Below are 25,300 nucleotides of genomic sequence, written 5' to 3'. Positions count from 1 at the left end.
CTAAAAAAGAAAACAAAGAAAGTACATCATGTGGATGAAGTTTTCAAAGTCATATTTTCTGTCAAGTCTTCTGTTAAAACATGTTTTATTAATAGTTAATTAATTAAATAATATTGAGTACTTTCTTGGCCCAGGCTTTTGTCTAAGGCCTGAATAAGATGAATGAGACATGTTATTTTCTTTGAGTTCTAGAGTAGTGTAGGACACAAACACCATGAAATAAAGTGTTTTGATGGAAGTGTATAGCAGGTAGGAGCACAAAGTCAGATAGGGTACACTTTGACAGTGGTGGAATGAGCGTGGGGTGGGTAGGTGATGGTCAGCAAGGTCCTCGATGTGAAAGTGACGCTTTAGCTTTAGTTTATTACAAGTTTGACTGGAGTTAATGAGGCCCAGAGAAGTTAAAACAAAATTCCGCAGATTTTTGCTTGTCCAGATTTGACCCGGGTTTGCTCTCTGGCTTAAAATCCTGTTTCAACACCATGCTATGTTTGTGCTCATTTCAACAGCACATACTCACCCCACCCCGCCTCCCAAAAAATACAAACAAACCATGATATGTTCATTAGATTTCACAAAAGGGGCTCCTTGTAAGGCTTGACAGCTTATACTTAAAATATATGTAACACATATTACCAATAAAACAGCATCACCAATTTTTTCTATCACAGTGATGAGAAAGAGAAAAATAATCCCAGACATGTAGGAGCTGGTGTGGCACTCACAGCTAGACTTTGTTGTTCTCCTGTGAATATAAACAATTTCAAAGAGTACCAACATCCGGCAAGGTCCCTCGGTGATGGTAATGAAGTGAGACAAAGAGGAGGACCACTGCATAATCATGTGTGAACACAGACAAAACACGTCCAAGCCACAGAAATTAACAAATATCGCCCTCTCCTGGCTAATATGAGTGATTGCTACTGTTTTTTGCTTTTATTACGAGGTGGGGGGCGAATTACAGCTTTAGCCTTAGTATAATCTGGCATGGTTTTATATCATTGACTGTAAATATTTCTTGTTTTTAGATATTTATGACTTACACCTTTTCTCCTTTAACAATTATTCTTGAGTTTGCCTTTCCTGAATTCATGACCTAAATTCAAAATTATAAAACACTTAAGATGTCTTTTCTACCTAAATCATATTTTGGGTTCCTAAAATGTTCATCAGGTAATAATAATAGACTGAATGTTTATGTCTCCCCAAAATTCATATGTTGAACTCTGAACCACCAACATGGTGGTATTAGGAGGTGGAGCCATTGGGAGACAGTTAGGCCATGATGGTGGAGACCTCACGAATGGGATTAGTACACTCATCAGAGGGACTCCCAGAGAGCTCACTCTCCCTCTTTCTGCCATGTGACACAAGAAGTCAGCAATATGCAACCTGGAAGAGAGTCCTAACAATAACCAACCATACCAGCTGGTTGCAGTGGCTCATGCATGTATTCCCAGCACTTTGGGAAGTTGAGGCAGGAGGATTCCCTTGAGCCCAGGAGTTGGATACCAACCTTGGCAATATAGGGAGACCCTGTCTCTACAAAAAAAAAAAAAGAAAAAAAAGTTAGCCAGCCATTGTGGCACACACCTGTAGTCCCAGCTACTTGAGAGGCTGAGGTGGGACGCTTGCTTGGGCCCGGGAGGTGGAGGCTGCAGTGAGCCATGATCTTGACACTGCACTCCAGCCAGAGCAACAAAGCAAGACCCTGTCTTCCAACCAAGCCGGTACCCTGATCTGGGACTTTCAGTCTCTAGTACTGTGAGAAATAAATTTCTGTTGTTTATAAGCCACCACTCCGTGATACTTTGTTATAGCAGCTCTAAATAACACAAAGATTTGTTCGTCAATCCTACAAAAGAAAAGACAATAAGAGCAAATTTCTCCAATTATTAAGTAAAAACTGTTATGAGAGCTTTTCTCTGCCAAACTTAGTAATAATGGTGATGATAATAATGATAATAGTAAACTTGACAAATCTAAAGAGTTTAACTTCTTAAGTTAATCATACATAAAGAGAATATGGCCGGGCGCTGTGTCTCAGGCCTGTAATCCCAGCACTTTGGGAGGCTGAGGCAGGTGGATCACTTGTCTCAGGAGTTCGAGACCAGCCTGGGCAACATGGTGAAACCCCATTTCTACCAAAAATGCAAAAAAATTAGCCAGGCAAGGTGGCATGCACCTGTGGTCCCAGCTACTCGGCAGGCTGAGACATGAGAATCACTTGAGCCTGAAGGCAGAGGATGAAGTGAACTGAGATTGCGCCACTGCACTCCAGCCTGGGCAACAGAGCCAGACCCCATCTCAAAAAAAAAAAAAAGAAAAGAAAATATGGTAATTAAATATTCCTTCTTTTACCTGAAAAACTTACCTCTTTTAGGAGATTATCTGAGTATCTGAGCCCTGGACAGATCTTCTAGATCAGAGGTGTCCAATCTTTTGGATTCCCTGGGCCACACTGGAAGAAGAATTGTCACGGGCCACATAAAATACACTAACACTAATGATAGCTGATGAGCTTTTAAAAAAGCAAAAAAAAAAAAAATCTCATAATGTTTTAGCAGCCACACTCTAGGTTAGTCAGAGTCCCAAAATGCTGCCGCCCGCAAATCCCAGCACTTTGGGAGGCTGAGACGGGCGATCAATGCAGGTCAGAGATGGAGACCATCCTCCTGGCTAACATGGTGAAACCCCGCCCCTGTCCCAACGCCACAGGGAGCGTGGTAGTCCTAGGGGCTAATACCGGGAGGCTGAGGCAGGAGAATGGCGAACCTGGAGGCGGCGCTTGGAGTGAGCTGGAGATCCCGCCACTGCACTCCAGCAGCCTGGTACCTGAGCTTGTGACCGCCTCAAAAAAGCCTGCCGCTCCAGGCAATTTAATGAACCTATGGGCCAAGGGTTGGAGAAGATTGATCTAGAGACTATCTTAAATAACTCTGATTTAACTGTATTCATTAATGGTTCAAACATAAAAAGTAAAACTAAAAATTGCTAAATAGGATAACCTATCACAGACTTAAGTTTGTCCTTAAAATATAAAATTCTTATAGAAACTAAATCAGTTCACATTGTGCATTATAAATATTTTTGGGCAGGGCGCGGTGGCTCACGCCTGTAATTCCAGCAGTTTGGGAGGCCAAGGCAGGTGGATCACCCGAAGTCAGGAGTTCAAGACCAGCCTGGCCAACATGGCGAGCCCCTGTCTCTACTAAAAATACAAAAATTAACTGGGCGTGGTGGCAGGCGCCTGCAATCCCAGCTACTTGGGAGGCTGAGGCAGGAAAATCGCTTGAATCCAGGAGGCAGAGGTTGCAGTGAGCTGAGATTGTGCCATTGCACTCCAGCCTGGGCAACAAGAGGGAAACTCCATCTCAAAAAATAATAATAATAAAATAAATCAATATTTTTACATTTTCTGCTTATTATGATGTGTTGACATTTTAAAAAACCTTTCTGGCTAGGGGGAGACTGCCCCTCCTGGGGCTAGCCAAGTCTTAAAAATAACAAAGGCCCAGCCAGGAGCATCTTTAACATGCAAACTAACCAATCCAGAGCCATATCTCCTCTGTTTGGCCCAGATACCCCAGGAGGCCACATTCCTCTTCTTTTTTTCTTTTTTTTTGAGACGGAATTTTTGCTTTTGTTGCCCAGGCTGGAGTGCAATGGTGCGATCTTGGCTCACCGCAACCTCCATCTCCCAGGTTCAAGCATTTCTCCTGCCTCAGCCTCCCGAGTACCTGGGATTACAGGCATGCGCCACCACGCCTGGCTAATTTTGTATTTTTAGTAGAGATGGAGTTTCTCGATGTTGTTGAATTTCTGAGTAAAATGTAATATGTTAAGGGAGTAAAATGTAATATGTTAAGGGATTTCAAAATAACGATACCAACAAGATATGTGTCCCTGTTACTAGGGAGATACCTCGAGATTTCCCACATCAGGAGCACAAAAGCAAGCAATTTAAAAAATCACTACATTCAGTTCTATAGCAAGGTGAGGCCTCAACCAACCGTAAGAATGGACCATGATAACCAAAACGCACTCACAACCTATTTGGAGAGGTTTAAAATGGGCCTCAAGGCTGTAGTTCCTGCCCATTTCCCACCCTAATAGTCTTGCAAGATTGTGCAACTGCAGGTAGGACGTTTCCTTGCAAACATCTTGGACAATATCTCTCAAAATGCCCCCACCATTTTGTGAATTGTTCAGTTCACCCTAACTGAACAATTGTTGGTTCAGTATTGTGGCCAATCTATCTCCACCACTGACAGTGAAATCATGAAGCATTTTGGCTTCGTCGAGCCACCGTGCCCGGCCCCTTTGAACACTTAAGAAGGCACTGCTGGGCACGGTGGCTCACGCCTGTAATCCCAACACTTTGGAAGGTTGAGGCGGGTGGATCACAAGGTCAGGAGATCGAGACCAGCCTGGCTAACACAGTGAAACACCATCTCTACTAAAAATACACAAAATTAGCGGAGTGTGGTGGTACGCTTATAATCCCAACTGGTCGGGAGGCTGAGGTAGGAGAATCACTTGAACCCAGGAAGCAGACATTGTGGTGAGCCGAGATTGTGCTATTGCACTCCAACTGGGCAACAAGAGCAAAACTCTGTCTCAAAAAAAAAAAAAGGCAGATTCCATTTTATAGGCCCCTTCTGTCATTTAACCTTCCCTCATATCATTAATCTCTCAGTCTTGTATAAAATGGACTCTGATCTCAGATTATCAGAATGCCTCTGCTAAGGTTATTATAATACTATCAGCGAGACCTAGCCAATCAGAAGTAGACAATATTAGTTAGGCCCTCCTGACCACAATAGTCAGTTTATTCTCCAGAAACATGTCGTTCTGCTTTGCTGAGCTGTTTAACCCCACTCAAAAATCTGTCTACCTCAAAGGACACGAAACTGGCTTACTCCTATTGTCATACATAATATTTATACCTCCCAAACAGTCTAGCTCCTAATTAGGGTACTACACTTTATACGGACATTGGGCTTACAGTGGTCTGCTACATCCTAATTTATCTTGTGTATTTAATATAATTGTGAGACACTTTCAGATCTTTAAAAGTATCATCCCCCTGGTGGATCATGTTTCCCTGGAAAAATTCTACTCGGAAACCTCCAAAATACAGAACACAAAAGCTTATTTACAATTAAACAAACTCCCAAAAGATATAACTGACTCCCTTTTCATGGATACTATGTAAGTTGCAATTCCCTCATTAAAGATAATGAGAGAGGAGACCACCCCTCATATTGTCTTATGCCCAATTTCTGCCCTCAAAGAAAGAAGAAGTAAAAACTAAAAGGCAGAAATGAAATCCACAGGCAGACAGCCCGGCGCTGCACCCTGGGCCTGGTAGTTAAAGATGGACCCCTGACCTAATTGGTTCTGTTATCTATAGATTACAGACATTGTATAGAAGTGCGCTGTGAAAATCCCTATCTTGTTTTGTTCCAATCTAATTACCGGTGCATGCAGCCCCCAGTCACGTACCGCCTGCTTGCTCAATCAGTTACAACCCTCTCACATGCACCCCCTTAGAGTTGTGAGCCCTTAAAAGGGACAGGAATTGCTCACTCGGGGAGCTCGGCTCTTGAGACTGAAGTCTTGCCGATGCCCCCGGCCGAATAAACCCCTTCCTTCTGTAACTCGGTGTCTGAAGAGTTTTGTCTGCGCTCGTCCCGCTACAATAATATCACTGGTAAACGTGGTTCAAAACTTGCCTCATACCCTAACAAAAGTCATAACAAACAAAACTTCACTCTGAAAGAGAAACTAGTTTAAACTCATTAGCCCCGATTGTAATGGGAAATCACATTGTCGTTGATTACCTCCTAAGTAGCCAAGGGGGAATTTATGCTATACTAAACACTCCAGGCTGTATCCACGTACTACAAAACAAATAGACTCATAGTAAGCAAAAAACAAAAATGCAGATTTAAGTCCATGCCTTCTCCATTGATAAGAGTCTCCAGTAATTTAGAGTCACCATTCTTATTCTGGTACAGAGAGGGAGAAACCCTTACAAATGGAGATTTTTTTATATGCATGTAAATTTCTCCTACAAAAGGGTAACTTCTGTCTTCTAAGGTTTTGGGCTAAAAAAAGGTATGTGGGGGGTAACTTCTACTCTTTCTTTCAGAGTTTCTCCTTTGTCTCTTGTTTCTCAAAATAATTATTATGCCCAACAGGCATAATATGGGGTGGCATAATCTGGTAGTCTACACTCATATTTTGGGGAGAGGTGTCATGTCTTGAACTCCATCAGTTTTTTTGTTTTATTTTGGTTTGACTTTTTTGAGACGCTCTGTTGCCAGGCTGGACTGCAGCGGCCTGATTTCGGCTCACTGCAACCTCCATCTCTCAGGTTCAAGCGATTCGCATGCCTCAGCCTCCACAGTAGCTGGGATTACAGGCGTGTGCCACCACACCCGACTAATTTTTGTATTTTTAGTAGAGACAGGGTTTCACCATGTTAACCAGACTGATCTTGAACTCCTGACCTCAAGTGATCAACCTGCCTGGGCCTCCCAAAGTACTGGGATTACAGGTGTGAGTCACCGTGCCCGGCCCTATTTTTATTTTTGAGACTGGGTCTCACTCTGTTGCCCAGGCTAGAATACAATAGTGCGATCACAGCTCATTGCAGCCTCAGCCACCCAGGATCAAGTGATCCTTCCATCTCAGCTTCCTGAAAAGCTGGGAGTACCAGTGCACACCACCATGCCTGCGTAATTTTATTTTTATTTTGTAGAGACAGCAGGGGTCTCACTGTGTTGCCCAGGGTGGTCTCAAACTCCTGTACTCAAGCAATCCTCCTGCCTTGGCCCCCCAAAGTGCTAGGACTACAGGCCTGAGCCATCACCCCTAATCCCCAATCAGTTTTAAATTATATTCTGTGACCATTAACAAATCAGAGGATTCAACAATTTACCCTGCAACAAAAGGAGCAGGAGAAACTATCACTACTCCAAATTTAGATTACATTCTCTGCAAATAGTTTCTAAAGCAAAGTCTTGGCTATGGTGAAAATCCTGATATCAAGGATGAAGTTTCTGTAGGCTGACTGCATCTGCCCTTGGCCAAAATGAAAACAGAGCAAGGCATCAGCCTTAGTGTTGCTGTCCCTGCATTTACACCTAGGCCATGTTGATCTGCTGTTGAACATGAGAAATCTCACAAAACAGCAACATCAGACAAGGCCACTCTGTGACAATGATCAATCAAGGCAAAAACAAGACCAAACTGTTATGTTTTAACAAAAACCAAACTAAATATGAACATTGTCTCAGCTACAGAAATGAACAATATTCCCCTAGACTGGCTAATATGAGTGACTACTGCTTTTTTTTTTTTTTTTTTCCAGAGACAATCTCACTCTGCTACCTAAGCTGGAGTACAGTGGCATGATAATAGCTCACTGCAGTCTCAATTCTCAGTTTCCCAGGCTCGAACAATCCTTCTGCCTCAGCCTCTGGAGTAGCTGGGACTAAAGGTGTGCACCAGCACACCTGACTATTTTGTTTTTATTTTTATTTATTTTTTTGAGATGGAGTCTTGCTCTGTTGCCCAGACTGGAGTGCAATGGTGCGATCTCAGCTCACTGCAACCTCTGCTTCCCAGGTTCAAGCGAGTCTCCCGCCTCAGCCTCCCGAGTAGCTGGGATTACAGGTGTGTGCCACCACACCCAGCTAATTTTTGTATTTTTAATAGAGATGGAGTTTCACCATGTTGGCCAGGCTGGTGTCGAACTTCTGACCTCAGGTGATCCGCCTGCCTTGGCCTCCCAAAGTGTTGGGATTACAGGCGTGAGCCACCATGCCCAGCTTTATTTTTAGTTTTTGTAGAGACAGGATCTTGCTATGTTGCTCAGCCTGGTCTCGAACTCCTGGCCTCAAGCAATCCTCCAGCCTTGGCCTCCCAAAGCCTGGGATTACAGGACTGAGCCACCATGCCCAGCTGTTTTTGTTTTTTTAAACAAATTACAGCGTTAGCCTCACTCTGTATTCTTGCTTCATCCTAGATAAACTTATTAGGATTCCCAATAATAGAATTACCCTCACTCCCTCATAGCATCCAATTCAGAGCATAGCACTAATTCCTTATATCCTCTCTAAAACCACCTAATACAAACTCAAATCCTAAAATAAATCCTTCTTACATCCTTTTCTGAAGATGCTCCATGGTTCCTTCAGTGAACAACAAATCCCGCTTGTTTCACTGCAGGAATGTTCCTGGTGTTCTTTGACTCTGGAAACAACTGACTTCATCTCCAGATTGTTCGCGTGGAGAGCAATGAGAAAATACACTGGAATTTCACCCCAACTTACATGCCCAGAACTAGTCTCTTCCTCTCTATTTTGTCTCTTCTGACTTTGTCTTCTCAAAAGAGGAAAAGAACTTTGCAGTATACCCACTTCACTACTGGAAGGAGTTCAAAGTGCTTAGCATGAAATTAATTATTGTAAAGGTTTAACTGTGAGTAATTGCCCTAAATGAAGTTTGGATTACTTCTGTTTGAAATGACCTGTGTTCAGGAAGCTTGCTGAGGATTCCTAGAGACTTCCTTTGAAAAACGTTTTCCTGTAAAAGTGGAGTCTCTGTATTTGCCCTGTATTTCCATAAAAAGTCTCAGATTTCTTTCCTGATTAGAGTGGTTTTCCTTAGAAGAAAGAAGGTAAAATAAGGACAGACATCACTATGGAAACAAATCATAATTGTATTTGCTAACATCATTATCAAAATAAGGATAAATTTGAAAAGATTCATACATGAAGAGGACCTTTCATCAAACTTGATAAATTCCTTTTGCTTTGGCTGGCTGGCTGTTGTTTTTGGTTTGGCTGGCTGGTGTTACTACTCGGGGGTTTTCTGAGTTAGCTTCATGTTATACTCATGGTGAAGAGGTCCTGCCATCTAGTGGCCAAATTGCATAGTGCTACTAGCTTATTTAAAATTGAACCCAGTGTTCAAGGAGCCCAGCAGGTACAGCGCACTCTTTGGGCTTCCATGAAATACGAACAAAGTCTCAGCTATTTCCAGATGCAAGGAATGCTTTAAACTTTTGGGAAGCAGTCTGTCTTTTGTGGGAAAACAAAGTCTTCATTTGGGAAGGACTGATTTGACCTTGAAGCTGAGGTCCCTTTGACCCTATCTATATATGTTTGTGAGTCTCTGTTCTGAAACCAGGAGGGGATATATTTAGGCAGCGGGATTCTGGGAGCACAACAGATGAGAATGTGGATTTTAGGAACAGTCCTTGCCAGCCTGGGTTTCCAATACACCCTGCAAAGGTGCAACTGAATTTGAAGGGGTTAGGGTTTGTGTTTCAGAGGGCCAGAGATAATTGTGGAATTCCAGGGGATGCAGGACCCAGAGAGGTGAGCTTGATGACTAAGCTTAGGGCTAGGAAGATCAAAATGTGTCAGCAGACCAGGAGCTGGGGCCATGAGGGAAACTAATCCTCAGGGCCCTGAACAGGAGCTAAATTGGAGAGAACAGGAGCAAATTATAAACCAGGTCAGGATGGTCCTGGCCTCTAGCTGAGAAAAGAATTGGAGTATACTGAGCTTGCCTTTATTGACCTTGAAACTGGACAGGTGGCCGGGCATGGTGGCTTACACCTGTAATCTTAGCACTTTGGGAGGCTGAGGTGGTTGGATCACTTGAGGTCAGGAGTTCGAGACCAGCCTGGTCAACATGGTGAAACCCTCTCTCTACTAAAAATACAAAAATTAGCCAGGCGTGGTGGTGGCACCTGTAATCCCAGCTACTCAGGAGGCTGAGGCATGAGAATTGCTTGAACCTGGGAGGCAGAGGTTGCAGTGAGCCAAGATCACGCCACTGCACTCCAGACTGGGCGACAGAGCAAAACTCCATCTCAAAAAAGAAAAAAAAAAGAAATAAAAGAAAAAAAGAAAAGAAGAGAAAAGAAAAGGAAAAAGAGAAACTGGACAGGTACAGAAAAAGGGGAGTTGGAGGTTGAGCTAGGGCAGGGAATCTAGAAGCATTAAATACTGAGGTTTGCAGGGAGTTGGCTTCTATGTCCTGTGGTTTCAGTGTCCCTTCCAAAACTCATGTTGAATTTTTTTTTTTTTTTTTTTTTGAGGCAGAGTCTTGTTCTTGTTGCTCTGGCTGGAGTGCAATGGCACGATCTTGGCTCACTACAACCTCCACCTCCCAAGTTCAAGCGATTCTCCTGCCTCAACCTCCCGAATAGCTGGGATTACAGGTGCCCAGCACCACACCCAGCTACTTTTTTGTATTTTTAGTAGAGATGGGGGTTTCACACAGTCGACCAGGCTGGTCTCGAACTCCTGCCCTCAGGTGATTCACCTGCCTCCCAAAGTGCTGGGATTATAGGCGTGAGTTACTGTGCCCAGCCAAATTTTTTTTTTTTTTTTTTTTTTTTGAGACAGAGTCTCGCTCTGTCACCCAGGCTGAGTGCAGTGGCCTGATCTTGGCTCACTGCAACCTCCACCTCTTGGGTTCAAATGACTTTCCTGCCTCAGCCTTCCTAGTAGCTGAGATTACAGGCATGCACCAGCACGTCCAGCTAAGTTTTGTATTTTCAGTACAGATGGGTTTTTGCCATGTTGCCCAGGCTGGACTCAAACTCCTGGCCTTTAGTGATCCACCCGCCTTGGCCTCCCAAAGTGCTGGGATTACAGGTGTGAGCCACTGCACCTGGCCCATGTTGAAATTTAATTGCCATTGTGATGGTATTAATACGTGAGACCTGCTGGGCATGGTGTCTCACGCCTGTAATCCCAGCACTTTGGGAGGCCAAGGCAGGTGGATCATTTGAGGTCAGGAGTTCAAGACCAGCCTGGCCAACATGGTGAAACCCTGTCTCTACTAAAAATACAAAAATTAGCCAGGTGTAGTGGTGTACGCCTGTAATCCCAGCTACTTGGGAGGCTGAGGCAGGAGAATCGCTTGAGCCCGGGAGGCAGAGGTTTCAGTGAGCCAAAATCGCGCCACTGCACTCCAACCTGGGTGACAGAGCGAGACACCATCTCAAAAAAAAAAAAAAAAAGAGGTGAGACCTTTAAGAGGTGATTAGGCTCTGCTTTCAAGAATGGATGCTGTGCTAAACCCCTATAAACCTCAGTGGGGAAGCCACCAGGTTCAAGAGGCCAAAGAACCCAGAGCCAGCAAGTGAGACCTAGGATTTTATTAGGGGCTTACATAAAGGGAAGAGAGTCCAATGGCAGTGAGCTGGACAGGATAATTACAACTGCTTGCAAAGACCATGCAGTTTGTAAACCAAAAGTATCTGAGACAGGTCTCAATCAATTCAGAAGTTTATTTTGCCAAGGTTAAGGACAACGTCCTGGGAGAAAGAACATGGAATCACAGAAACAGTCTGTGGTCTGTGCCTTTCTACAAAGAGAATTTTAATGGATTCATTATTTAAAGGGGGAAAAGCAGGCCTGGCATGGTGGTCACACCTGTAATCCCAGCACTTTGGGAGGCTGAGGCGGGTGGATCATTTGAGGTCAGGAGTTCAAGACCAGCCTGGCCAACACGGTGAAACCCCATCTCTACTAAAAATACAAAACTTAGCCGGGCGTGGTGGAACACACCTGTAGTCCCAGCTACTCAGGAGGCTAAGGCAGGATAATTGCTTTAACCGGGGACTGCACTCCAGCCTGGGTGACAGAGGGAGACTTTATCTTAAAAACAGGCGGGGGAGACAGGTGGGGGAAGCAGGATGGAGGGGAAAGGGGGACGGTATAGTCACATTAGTGAATCCACATGTTGCAAGAGAAAAGGAGCTGGTAAGGGAATAGTCAATCACGTATTCATCTCAGAGTCAGTAAATCGGCACTTTACATAAGAAAAGGTGAACACTGATTAGCTACCTGTGGAGACATTTAACCTTTTATCTTTAGCTATCTGCTTAGAACCCAGGAGGCGAAGCTTGCAGTAAGCGCCACTGCACTCCAGCCTGGGCGACAGAGCGAGACTCCGTCTCAAAAAACAAACAAACAAACAAACAAAAACACAGCTGCCTGCAGTACTCAGATTTCAGCTTAATTTTTTCCTTTTAGCAGAGTGAATTGGGGTTGCATATTTTTCTCTTTGTTTCAGAAGTTTCTATGGCATTTTCACTTAACACTCTCCCTCTTAACATCCTCCACCTGGTAGCCTTCATCTAGCCCAAAACTCAGGGCCTCAAACTCCTATATGGCTCGTGTTCCATGGGACAGGATGGCGGCTCAAATGTTCCTCATAGACAAGGAACGAATCTCCGGGTTGGTCACACCTGTTTTAGCAGGAGCACATGGAGTACGACAACACCCTCAGGTGAAATTTTAAAATTCATTTATGTAACATGGAGCGAGCAAAGGATTTGCAGCATGAGAGCCTCGCTTGTGTCAAACTATCCTGCGCCACCCTGCTTGTTCCCCTTGGCAAAGCCATGTGGCCTCTATGGACTTTTGTTTCCTGGCACAAGTAGTTACTGAATCTGCCCACCCAGGAAATAGGACAAAAAAAAGGTGATGACTTGGTTCTTTACGTGGGGAAATGGCCATTCCTCCCTAAAGTGAAGGAGAAAAAACAAGGAGGAATCCAGACAGAGGTAGTTAAAATTCATAGCCCAGGTCTTTTTCATATGATCATGTTGTGCCGAGCCCCTGTACACTTCAATGGGGATGAATATCAGGTTCAAGAGGCTGAAGAAGAGACCCAGAGTCAGTGAATGAGACATGGGGTTTTACTGGGGACTTACAGTTGGGGGACGGGGCCCAACGGCAGTGGGCTGGACAAGAGAACCACAACCTCTTGCAAAATAAAGTCACGCAATTTATAGAGGGTTTTTTGTTTGTTTGTTTGTTTGTTTGTGAGACAGTCTCAATCTGTCACCAGGCTGGAGTGCAGTGGCGCCGTCTCGGCTCACTGCAACCTCCACCTCCTGGGTTCAAGCAATTCTTCTGCCTCAGCCTCCAGCTGGGACTACAGGCGTGTGCTACCATGCCCAGCTAACTTTTTTTATTTTTAGTAGAGATGGGGTGTCACCATGTTGGCCAGGATGGTCTCGATCTCTTGACCCCATGATCTGCCCGCCTCGGCCTCCCAAAGTGCTGGGATTACAGGTGTGAGCCACCGCGCCCAGCAGCTCTCACCTATTAATACCAATATACTAATTATATAGTATTTTCACTTCACACCCTCCCCCTAACAACCTCCACCTGGCAGCCTTCATTTAACCCAAAACACAGGACCTTGAACCCCTGTATAGCCCACAATCCATGGGACAGGATGGCTGGGGGTTCACAGGTTCTTCATAAATAAGAAATGAATCTCTGTGTTGGCCACCCCCAGATTTCTTAGCTCAGAACTTCAAACACACATTCAGGATTCAGGTGTGTCTGCCATACAGGATCATTCTCAGGACATGCTTAAGTTATTACTATCAGGTGAATTTACCATACAGCTCCCATTACAAAGTGAGAAAGTTGTGGCAGGGCATTAACCCATCCTGCCAATCTACACCCCACCCATTGAAAGCAGCTGGGAATTGGGAACTATCCTGTGGAGACCTGTGATGCAGGAGGACAGCTGCCTAGCCAGGACAAAGAACTTAAGGGGCCTCATTGTCCTCTTCCTCCTTCCCTGGTAATACCCACCTACCTCTGCCCAAACACCTAGGGGCTCTGTTAGAATAAAGGGCTGTGAGTCGGGGCCTGAGCTTAAGGTTGGAAGTAGCTTTTCAGCAGGTGGTCTTGGGGTGCCCGAGCATGGGAGAAGGTCGGCTGTGGGAGAGTGAAATGGAGACAGGACATTCTGAGGAGTTGGGGGTGATCAAAGACCAGCTGTGTGCCCTGAGGTTAATGCAGAGATTTCTTCTAAACATGTTCTTAATAAATACATGAATGATTTTATAAACAGAAAAATTAGTACACAAATGCACAGCGATCTTTAAGGGTGGTTACACTGGGCAGTGGATGTGGGCAGGAGTGACTTCAATTTTTCCTTGAAACATTTTTGTATTTGTGAAGACATTTTTCCTGAAAAAATAAAAGGATTACATCTGTCAATAGAAATCAAAAAGGTAGGTCCACAGAAATCTTTTCATTGTTATTGTTTACTAACTAAATGACCAGCAGGTTACCCATGGACCTATAGAGCTCACTAGACTATTGTTTTAAAACTATTTTTATTTGTATCTCTCTCTGTCCTTAGGGAACAAGGTGCTGGGAGGATACACGGCCCCATTTAATACTCCTCATCTCTCATCACTGGCTATTTTCATTTTCGTCTTTACCCTGTACATGTCTCCTTAGGTGAATATTATTTTGCAAGAGGAGTGTGTTTGTTTCCTCAAAACAAAGAACATACAAATCAAGGCACTAGTCAGGTAGAGGAAACCTGCCAGCTGCTGTCACTCCTTTGGCCCCGACACATTGCTGCCCACCTAGGCAGCATGGGCGCCACCAAGCAGCAGCCCTTAAGGTGCTGGCCCTCTAGCAGTTCCATGACAAAGAGTGAGAGGTGACAGGACGCAGGCAGTGTCTGGTCTTGGGAACCTGACTCTCACCTGGGGAGGGAGCAATTACGGCATATGAATGATACAACAGGCAACGTTATCATTTGAACATGTATTTATTTAAATTCTTTTTTACCTCTCAATAGGGTTGTGAATGAATTTTCTGTTTTGTTGTTAGGTCTCGATTTTTTTTTTCTTCTTTTTTTTTAGAGATAGAGTTTTGCTCTTGTTGCCCAGGCTGGAGTGCAATGGCACGATCTCAGCTCATTGCAACCTCTGCTCCCAGGTTCAAGAAATTGTCCTGCCTCAGCCTCCCGAGTAGCTGGGATTACAGGTATGCACCACCACGCCCGGCTATTTTTTGTATTTTTAGTAGACATGAGGTTTCACCATGTAGGCCAGGCTGGTCTCGAATTCCTGACCTCAGGTGATCCGCCCGCCTCAGCCTCCCAAAGTGCTGGGATTACAGGCGTGAGCCACTGTGCCCAGCCTGTTGTTAGTCTCAATCATCCTTTGTGCACTTGCCAGCAGTTAGGTCACTTAAAGAGACAAATAGGTTCTCCCTGGGCAAGTGGCAAAGGATGAGAAGCTTCTTCTCTAGCTTTCTGAAGCCCATGCCTCCTCCCTGCCTCTTCAGGCAACAGAGATAGCCCATCAGGGACACGACACATACAATAGATTGTCATCCCAAAACCCTACTACAAATACTTTTGGGCTTACTCCTAGCCTGGAGGCCAGGAGAAAGAGAAGAGGGAGCATGAGAGGTGGTGGCAGCCCAGAATAATGGGACACTATCAACAAACCTCCTAGTCCTGTGGCAGAATGGGCAAACCATGAAGAGTAGGGGTTACTATAGCCTTCCAGTGTCCTTTTCTTTTTTTTTCTTTTTTTTTTTTTTTTTTTGGGCGGGGTCTCCCTTTTTTGCCCAAGCTTGGGTGCAGTGGCCGGGTTTTCGGCTCCCTGCAAGCTCCGCTTCCCGGGTTTATGCCATTCTCCTGCCTCAGCCTCCCGAGTAGCTGGGACTACAGGCGCCCACCACCTTGCCTGGCTAGTTTTTTGTATTTTTTAGTGGAGACGGGGTTTCACCATGTTAGCCCATGTTAGGATGGTCTCGATCTCCTGACTTCGTGATCCGCCCGTCTCGGCCTCCCAAAGTGCTGGGATTACAGGCTTGAGCCACCGCGCCCGGCTTCCAGTGTCCTTTTCTAAGAATAGAACAGGATGTCATTTTGTGAAAAGTGGCTCTCTGTCCCTAGTCAAGAATAGTGGCACAGGGGATTTTCCAGGGGGAAGATTGGCTGTGATTTCTAAGAGTTCTGCTGTTTGACCTGAAGGGACTAACTTTATTTGTTTATTTATTTATTTAGAGACAGGGTCTCCCTCTGTCATCTAGGCTGGAGTGCAGTGGCATGATCACGGCTCACAGCCTACTGCTCAAGCCATCTTCCTGCTTTAGTCCCCAAAGTACTAGGGTTACAGGCATGAGCCGCCACAACTAACCTTATTTAGAATAGAGAATGGTGAAATCCGTGACCAGTGGAGGCCTTGGAGAATACTTAGAGAAAGCCAAGGAAAGAGATAGCCAAAAAGAGCCCTCTGGATCACAGTCCAGAGGTTTGGGGAACTCTTTGTGCAATAGGGATGGCTGTAGCCAATCAAGAGTGAACCTTAGCTGGGAGCAGTGGCTCACGCCTGTAATCCCAGCACTTTGGGAGGCTGAGGCAGGCGGATCACGAGGTCAGGAGTTGGAGACCAGCCTGGCCAACATGATGAAACCCTGTCTCTACTAAAAATACAAAAATTAGCTGGGCATGGTGGCACGTGCCTGTAATCCCAGCTACTTAGGAGGCTGAGGCAGGAGAACTGCTTGAACTGGGACCCGGAAGGCAGAGGTTGCGGTGAGCCGAGATGACGTCACTGCACTCCAGCCTGGGCAACAAGAGTGAAACTGTCTCAAGAAAAAAAAAAAAAAAAAGAGTGAACCTTAGAGCAAGACATAGGTGAGACATAAATGCATTTTCCAAGCCACACACAGACTCATCAACACAGAACAGAAGCTTCATTGGCATGAGGGGTTTAAACACACAAAACTCTGACCAAACACTGAACAATAAGCTGCTCTGACTAGGGGTGACTCCTATGAAATCAAACGTAAAAACAATATCACAAATACCAAAAGCACAATCAATAAAAGATAAAATATATATACTGAATAACATCAAAATTTAAAACTCCTATGCTTCAAAGGACACTATCAAGAAAGTGAAAAACAAAATTCACACAATGGGAAGACATTTTTGTAAATCCTGTATCTAATAAGAGACTTGTACCGAGAACATACGATGAACAATTGCAACTCAATAAACAAATAACTAGATTTAAAAATGGGTAAGACCTTTGAATGGACATTCTCCAAAGAAGATATACAAATGGCCAATAAGCACTTGGAAATATACTCACCATTATTAGCCATCAGGGAAATGTAAATCAAAATCAAAAAGAGATACCACTTCAAATCCACTGGGATGATTATAATTAAAATCAGGCTGGGAGCACTGGCTCACGCCTGTAATCCTAGCATTTTGAGAGGCTGAGGCAGGTGGATCACTTGAGTTCAGGAGTTCAAGACCAGCCTGGCCAACATGGTGAAACCCCGTCTCTACTAAAAATACAAAAATTAGCCTGGCGTGGTGGTGGGCACCTGTAAGTCCCAGCTACTTGGGAGGCTGAGGCAGGAGAATCGCTTGAATCCAGGAGGCAGAGGTTGCAGTGAGCCGAGATCACGTCACTGCACTCCAGCCTGAGCGACACGAGTGAGACTCCATCTCAAAAAAAAAAAAAAAAAGAATACAAATTTTTGGTGAGCATTAGAGAAATGGGAACTCTCATACACTGCTGGTAAGAACATGACTTTTTTTTCTCTCTCTCCTCTTCCCCCTTCTCCTGAATGTAAAGTGTTACAACCACCTTGCACATAAATCTGGCAGATCTTGACACAGTTAAACCTAAAAATTCCATGACCCACCAATTTCATTCCTAGGTAGGTACCTAAGGAGAAATGAAATCATACGTCCGTGCAAAAAAATATACATAATCATAACAGCTTCATAGGTAAGCACTGAGTGCATCCCTAGTGTCTAGCAAAAGGTGAAGGGATAAAGAAATTGTGGTACTTATTGTATTATTCCATCTACAAAAAAATGTCCAAGCCGGGCTTGGTGGCTCATGCCTATAATCTCAGCAGTTTGGGAAGCTGAGGCGGGAGGATCACTTGAGCCCAGGTGTTCGAGTCCAGCCTTGGCAACATAGGGAGACTCTGTCTGTACAAAAAATAAAGAAAATTAGCCAGGGCATGCATCTGTATTCTCAGGTACTCGGGAAGTCTAGGTGAGGATCGCTAGAGCCCCAGCGGTGGTGGAGGTTGCAGTGAGCTGAGATGATGTCACTACACTCCAGCCTAGGTGACAGAGTGAGACCCTGTCTGCAAAAAAAAAGATCCTGGCTGGGCGTGATGGCTTATGCCTGTAATCCCAGCACTTTGGGAGGCCAAGGTGGGCGGATCACTTTGAGCCCTGGAGTTTGAGACCAGACTGGGCAACATGGTGAAACCTCGTCTCTACTAAAAATGCAAAAATTAGCCAGACATGGTGGCCAGCTACATGGGAGGCTGAGGCTGGAGAATCCCTTGAACCCAGCAGGCAGAGCTTGCAGTGAGCTGAGATCGTGCAATGGCACTCCAGCTTGGGTGACAGAGCAAGACTCCCTCTCAAAAAAAAAAAAAAAAATCCAGAATAGGCAAATCTGTAGAGACACAAGGAAATTAATGGTTGTCTAGGGCTGTTGAGGGTGGCAGTAGGGGGCAATAGCAAAAGGGTATTATATTGTGAAATATAAATATTTAGTCTTCGCCAGGCATGGTGGCTCATGCCTATAATCCCAGCACTTTGGGAGGCCGAGGTAGGCAGATCATGAAGTCAGGAGATCAAGACCATCCTGGCTAACACAGTGAAACCCCGTCTCTGCTAAAAATATGCAAAATTAGCCGGGCATGGTGGCGGGCACCTGTAGTCCCAGCTACTCAGGAGGCCGAGCCAGGAGAATCACTTGAACCCGGGAGGCAGAGGTTGCAGTGAGCCGAGATCACGCTGCTGCACTCCAGCCTGGGCAACAGAGCAAGACTGCATCTCAAAATAAATAAATAAATAAATAATAATAATAAATTAGTCTTCAAGTCCTGGTTTCCTAAAAGGCACCTAAAACTCTTCAAATCTCCAGAGTGATAAGAATGTCTTTTGTATGCTAATGAGATGACTGGTGGCAGCCTGTAGGTAGCTGCAGAATGGGAGCTGGTCACTGGAAAGACCAAGCATGATTAGAGGGTTGGGACTTTGAGCCCCACTTCCCAAACTCCAGGGAGTTAACAGGGGTTAAAGGTTGACTTGATAACCAATGGCTGGTGATTTCGTCAATCATGCCTATGAAATGAAGCTTCTATAAAAGCCTAAAAGGACGAAGTTTGGGAGCATTTCCAGATAGCCTAACACATCTAGGTTCCTGGAGGGTGCCAGGATAAGGCACGGAAGCTCCACACCCCTTTTCACATACCTCACCTGTGCATCTTTTCCATCTGGCTGTTCATCAGTATCCTTTGTAAAATGCTTTCTAATAAATGAGTAAATGTAAGTAAAGTGTTTTCCTGAGTTTTGTGAGCCATTCTATCAGGCCAGTATAACCCTCTTATCAAAACCAGGTAAAATATCACAAATAAGGGAACTACAGGTCTAACATGGTGACTCACACCTGTAATTCCAGCACTTTGGAAGGCTGAGGTGAGCAGATTGCTTGAGCTCAGGAGTTCAAGACCAGCCTGGGCAACATGGTGAAACCCCGTCTCTACTAAAAATACAAAAAAAAAAAAAGCTGGGCGTTGTGGTGCACGCCTGTAATCCCAGGTACTCGGGGGGGCTGAGACAGGAGAATTGCTTGAACCTGAAAGGCAGAGGTTACAGTGAGCCGAGATCACACCACTGCACTCCAGCTTGGGTGAGAGAGTGAGACTCTATCTTAAAAAACAAACAAACAAAAAAGCCTTTCTTTGTGGAATCACCATGGCGGCTGGGACCCTGTGCACATATCCTGAAAACTGAAGGACCTTCAAGGCCCTCATCGCTGCTCAGTATAGTGGGGCTCAGGTCCGTGTGCTCTCCACACCACACCATTTCCACTTTGGCCAAACCAACCTCACCCCTGAATTTCTCCGCAAATTTCCTGCCGGCAAGATTCCAGCATTTGAGGATGACGATAAATTCTGTGTGTTTGAGAGCAATACCATTGCCTACTATGTGAGCAATGAGGAGCTGCAGGGAAGTACTCCAGAGGCAGCAGCTCAGGTGGCGCAGTGAGTGAGCTTTGCTGATAGCGATATAGTGTCCCCAACCAGTACCTGGGTGTTCCCCACCTTGAGCATCATGCAGCACAACAAACAGGCCACTGAGAATGCAAAGGAGGAAGTGAGGCGAATTCTGGGGCTGTTGGATGCTCACTTGAAGACAAGGACTTTTCTGGAGGACATTGGCTGACATCACAGTTGTCTGCACCCTGTTGTGGCTCTATAAGCAGATCCTAGAACCTTCTTTCTGCCAGGCCTTTCCCAATACCAACCGCTGTTCCTCACCTGCATTAACCAGCCTCAGCTCTGCACTGTCTTGGGGAAAGCGAAACTATGTGAGAAGATGGCCCAGTTTGATGCTAAGAAGTTTGTAGAGAGCCACCCTAAAAAGGACACACCACGGAAAGAGAAGGGGTCACAGGAAGAGAAGCAGAAGCTCCAGGCTGAGCGGGAGGAGAAAAAGGTGGCTGCCCCTACTCCTGAGGAGGAGATGGATGAATGTGAGCAGGCGCTGGCCGCTGAGCCCAAGGCCAAGGACCTCTTTGCTCACCTGCCCAAGAGTACCTTGATGTTGGATGAATTGAAGCTCAAGTTCTCCAATGAGGATACATTCTCTGTGGCACTGTCATATTTCTGGGAGCACTGTGATAAGGACGGCTGGTCCCTGTGGTACTCAGAGTATCACTTCCCTGAAGAACTCACTCAGACCTTCATGAGCTGCAATCTCATCACTGGAATGTTCCAGTGACTGGACAAGTTGAGTAAGAATACCATTGCCAGTGTCATCCTCTTTGGAACCAACAATAAGCAGCTCCATTTCTGGAATCTGGGTCTTCCGAGGCCAGGAGCTTGCCTTTCCACTGAGTCCAGATTGGCAGGTGGACTACGAGTCATACACATGGCAGAAACTGGATCCTGGCAGCGAGGAGACCCAGACACTGGTTTGAGAGTACTTTTCCTGGGAGACAGCCTTCCAGCATGTGCACAAAGCCTTCAATCAGGGCAAGATCTTCAAATGAACATCTCTTGCAATCACCTAGCTGCCTGAACCTGCCCTTCAGGGAGATGGAGGTCATTAAAGAAAACTGAACATTGAAAAAAAAAAACTTTTTTTGGGTTGTTATTGTTTTATTTATTTATTTATTTTTATTTTTATTTTATTTTATTTTTTTGAGACGGAGTCTCGCTCTGTCTCCCAGGCCAGAGTGCAATGGCATGATCTCGGCTCACTGCAACCTCTGCCTCCCGGGTTCAAGCAATTCTCCTGCCTCAGCCTCCTGAGTAGCTGGGACTACAGGCACCCACTGCCACACCCAGCTAATTTTTTGTATTTTTTACTAGAGATGGGGTTTCACCGTGTTAGCCAGGTGGTCTCGATCTCCTGACCTCGTGATCTGCCTGCCTCGGCCTCCCAAAGTGCTAGGATTACAGGCGTGAGCCACTGCACCTGGCCTATTTTATTTTATTTTATTTTATTTTATTTTATTTTGAGATGAAGTCTCACTCTTGTCGCCCAGTTCAATGGCACAATCTTGGCTCACTGCAACCTCCGTCTCCCAGGTTCAAGCAGTTCTCCTGCCTCAGCCTCCCAAGTAGCTGGGATTACAGGCGCCCACCACCACGCCTGGCTAATTTTCATATTTTTAGTAGAGATGGGGTTTCACCATGTTGGACAGGCTGGTCTCGAACTCCTGACATCAGGTAATCTGCCCGGCTTGGCCTCCCAAAGTGCTGGGATTACAGACGTGAGCCACTGCACCCGGTGAAAAAAACCTTTTTAACCTTTGCCAACGTGATACAGGAACAAACATATTTCAGTGCGGTTTTTAAAAGATAGCACCAGCCTGGGCAATACAGCCAGACTTCGTCTCTACAAAAAATAAACAAAAACTAGCCAGGTGTGGTGGCACGCACGTGTAGTCCGCCTACTTGAGAGTCTGACAGAAGGATCACTTGAGTCCAGGAGGTTGAGGCTGGAGTGAGCTATGATAACACCACTGCACTTCAGCCTGGGCAACAGAGCAAGACACTGTCCAAAAAAAAGAAAAAAAAAGGAAAAGAAAAAATAAAAAGAAAACTACAAACCAATATTTCCTATTAATGTGGATGCACAAACTATCAACAAAATACTAGAAAGTTGACTACAGTAGCATGTAAAAATAATTATACAATATAACCAAGTGTGATCTATCCCAGGAATACAATGTTCTTTTAACATCCAAAAATGAAATTATATAATACACTATATCTAGAAAAACCACAAAAATCACGATTATCCCAATAGTTGCAGAAAAAAAAAATTGAGAAAATCTAACACCCCTTCATATAAAAATATTCAATAAACCAGGAATAGAGATAACTTCCTCATCCTCATAAAGGGCATCTGGGAAAAACCCAAAGCTAAAGCTGGGCATAGTGGCTCATGCCTATAATCCCAGCACTTTGGGAGACCAAGGTGTGTGGGACACTTGAGCTCGGGAGTTTGAGGCCATCCTGGCCAACGTGGCGAAACCATGTCTCTATTAAAAATATAAAAATTAGTCGGGCATGGTGGAGGGTGCCTGTAGTTCCAGCTACTCAGGAGGCTGAGGCAGGAGAATCACTTGAATGCAAGAGGCAGAGGCTGCAGTGAGTTGAGATCATACCACTGCACTCCAACTTGGACAACACAGTGAGACTCCGTCTCAAAAAAGAAAGTAGGTCAGGTGCAGTGGCTCACGCCTGTAATCCCAGTACTTTGGGAGGCCAAGGCGGGTGGATCACGAGGTCAGGAGATCGAGATCAACCTGGCTAACATGGAGAAACCCCATCTCTACTAAAAATACAAAATTAGCCAGGTGTGGTGGTGCATGCCTGTAATCCAAGCTACTTGGGAGGCTGAGGCAGGAGAATCACTTGAACCCAGGAGGTGGAGGTTGCCATGAGCGGAGCTCATGCCATTGCACTCCAGCCTGAGCAACAAGAGCAAAACTCCATCTCAAAAGAAAAAAAGTTATGGGTACATAACTTTTATATACATTGTAGGTGTATATATTTATGGGTTACATGAGATGATTTGATATAGGAATGTAATGTGAAATAAGCACATCATGGATAACAGGGTATCCATTCCTTCAAGAATTTATCCTTTGAGTTATATACAATCCAATTATACTCTATAAGTTATTTAAAAATTTACAATTAGTTATTTTTATTTATTTATTTTTTTGAGACGGAGTCTCACTCTATCTCCAAAGCTGGAGTGCAGTGGCGTGATCTTGGCTCACCGCCACATCCACCTCCCAGTTTCAAGTGATTCTCCTGCCTCAGCCTCCCAAGTAGCTTGGATTACAGGCACATACCACCACACCTGGCTAATTTTTGTAATTTTAGTAGAGACGGGGTTTCACCATGTTGGCCAGGCTGGTCTCAAACTCTGGACCTCAGGTGATCTGCCTGCCTTGGCCTCCCAAAGTGCTGGGATTACAGGCGTGAGCCACTGTGCCTGGCTACAATTAAGTTATTATTGGCGATAGTCACTCTATTGTGCTATCAAATAGTAGGTCTTATTCATTCTTTCTTTTTTTTTTTTTTTGTATCCATTAACCATCCTCACCTCTGCCACAAACCCCCCACTATCCTTCCCAGCCTCTGGTAATCATCCTTCTACTCTCCATGTCCATTAATTCAATTGATTTTATTTTTAGATCCCCAAATAAGTAAGAACATGTGATATTAGTCTTTCAGGGCCTCAATTATTTCACTTAACATGATCTCTGGTTCTATCCATGTTGTTGCAAATGAGTGGATCTCATTTTTTTTTTTTTTTATGGCTGCATAGTACTCTGTTGTTTGTATGTACCACATTTTCTTTATCCCTTCATCTGCTGATGAACACTTAGCTTCCCTCCAAATCTTAGCTATTGTGAACAGTGCTGCAACAAATATAAGAGTACAGATATCTACTGATTTTCCTCCTTTTGGTTATTTACCCAGCAGAGGGGTTGCTGGATCTTATGGTAGCTCAATTTTTATATTTTGAGGAACCTCCAAGCTGTTCTCCATAGTGGTTGTACTAATTTATATTCCCACCAAGAGTGTACTAATTTACATTCCCACCTTTTCTCCATATCCGCACCAGCATTCATTATTGTCTGTCTTTGGGACAGAAGCCATTTTAACTGGATGGGATGATATCTCATTGTAGTTTTAATTTGCATTTCTCTGATGATCAGTGATGTTGAGCATCTTTTAAATGCTGTTGTCATTTGTATGTCTTCTTTTGAGAAATGTCTATTCGAATCTTTTGCCCATTTCTTGATCATATTATGATATTTTTTCCTATAGAGTTGTCTGAGCTCCTTACATATTCTGGTGATTAATTGCTTGTCAGAGGGGTAGTTTGCAAATATTTCTCTCATCCTATGGATTGTCTCTTCACTTTGATTGTATCCTTTGCTGTGCACAAGCTTTCTAACTTGATGTGATTCCATTTGTCCATGTTTGCTTCGATTGACTGTGCTTGTGGGGTATTGCTCAAGAAATCTCTGCCCAGACCAATGTCCTGGAGAGTTTTTTCCATATGTTTTCTTGTAGTAGTTTCATAGTTAGAGGTGTTAGATTTAAGTCTTTAATTCATTTTTATTTGATTTTTGTATATGGTGAGACATAGGGGTCTAATTTCATTCTTCTGCATATGGACATCCAGTTTTCCCAGCACCATTAATTGAAGAGACTGTCTTTCCCCAGCATATGTTCTTGGCACTTTGTCAAAAATGAGTTCACTCTAGGTGTGTGAATTTGTTTCTGAGTTCTCTATTCTGTTCCACTGGTCTATGTGTCTGTTTTTGTGCTGGTACTATGCTGTTTTGATTATTGTAGCTCTGTAGTATAATTTGAAGTCAGCTAATGTGATTCCTCCAACTTTGTTCTTCTTGCTTAGGATAACTTTGGTTATTGTGGGTCTTCTGTAGTTCCACATAAATTTTATAATTGTTTTTTCTATTTCTGTGATGAATGTCATTAGTATTTTAATAGGGATTGCATCTAATCTGTAGATTGCTTTGGGTAGTATGAAAATTTTAACAATATTGATTCTTCCAAACCATAAACATGAAAAATATAGAACACTTCACAAATTTGCATGTTATCCATGTATCTTCTCTGTATCTTTCCAATTTTAGTATATGTACTGCTGAAGTGAGCACAAGAAGCATGTTTGAGTGCTTAATTTGTGAGTGAGATTTGCTAGTTCTGACCTCTCCTCTGTGACCTAAGTGTTATGCCCATTTTACAAAGGAAATAACCTATGCATGGAATGAGTAAGAAACCGGCCTAAAATCGTGCCCAAATCAAGAGGTGGAACTGGGTTCCTCCTTGGGTCTGTTCAATTCTAAGTTTGTATTTGTAACGTCTGTGTC

At 44.3% G+C, this 25,300-nt stretch overlaps 2 pseudogenes; one reads left to right on the top strand and one right to left on the bottom strand.

The window, feature by feature from the left end:
* Positions 1 to 19,605: 19,605 nt before the first annotated feature.
* LOC101020223 lies at positions 19,606 to 20,935 on the top strand (annotated as a pseudogene).
* Positions 20,936 to 24,995: 4,060 nt separating this feature from the next.
* Positions 24,996 to 25,087, bottom strand: LOC116272219 (annotated as a pseudogene).
* Between the last annotated feature and the right edge of the window lie 213 nt (positions 25,088 to 25,300).

This window comes from Papio anubis, chromosome X, assembly GCF_008728515.1.
Source record: "Papio anubis isolate 15944 chromosome X, Panubis1.0, whole genome shotgun sequence".
Lineage (NCBI taxonomy): Eukaryota > Metazoa > Chordata > Mammalia > Primates > Cercopithecidae > Papio > Papio anubis.
This window is presented reverse-complemented; position numbering and strand designations above follow the sequence as displayed.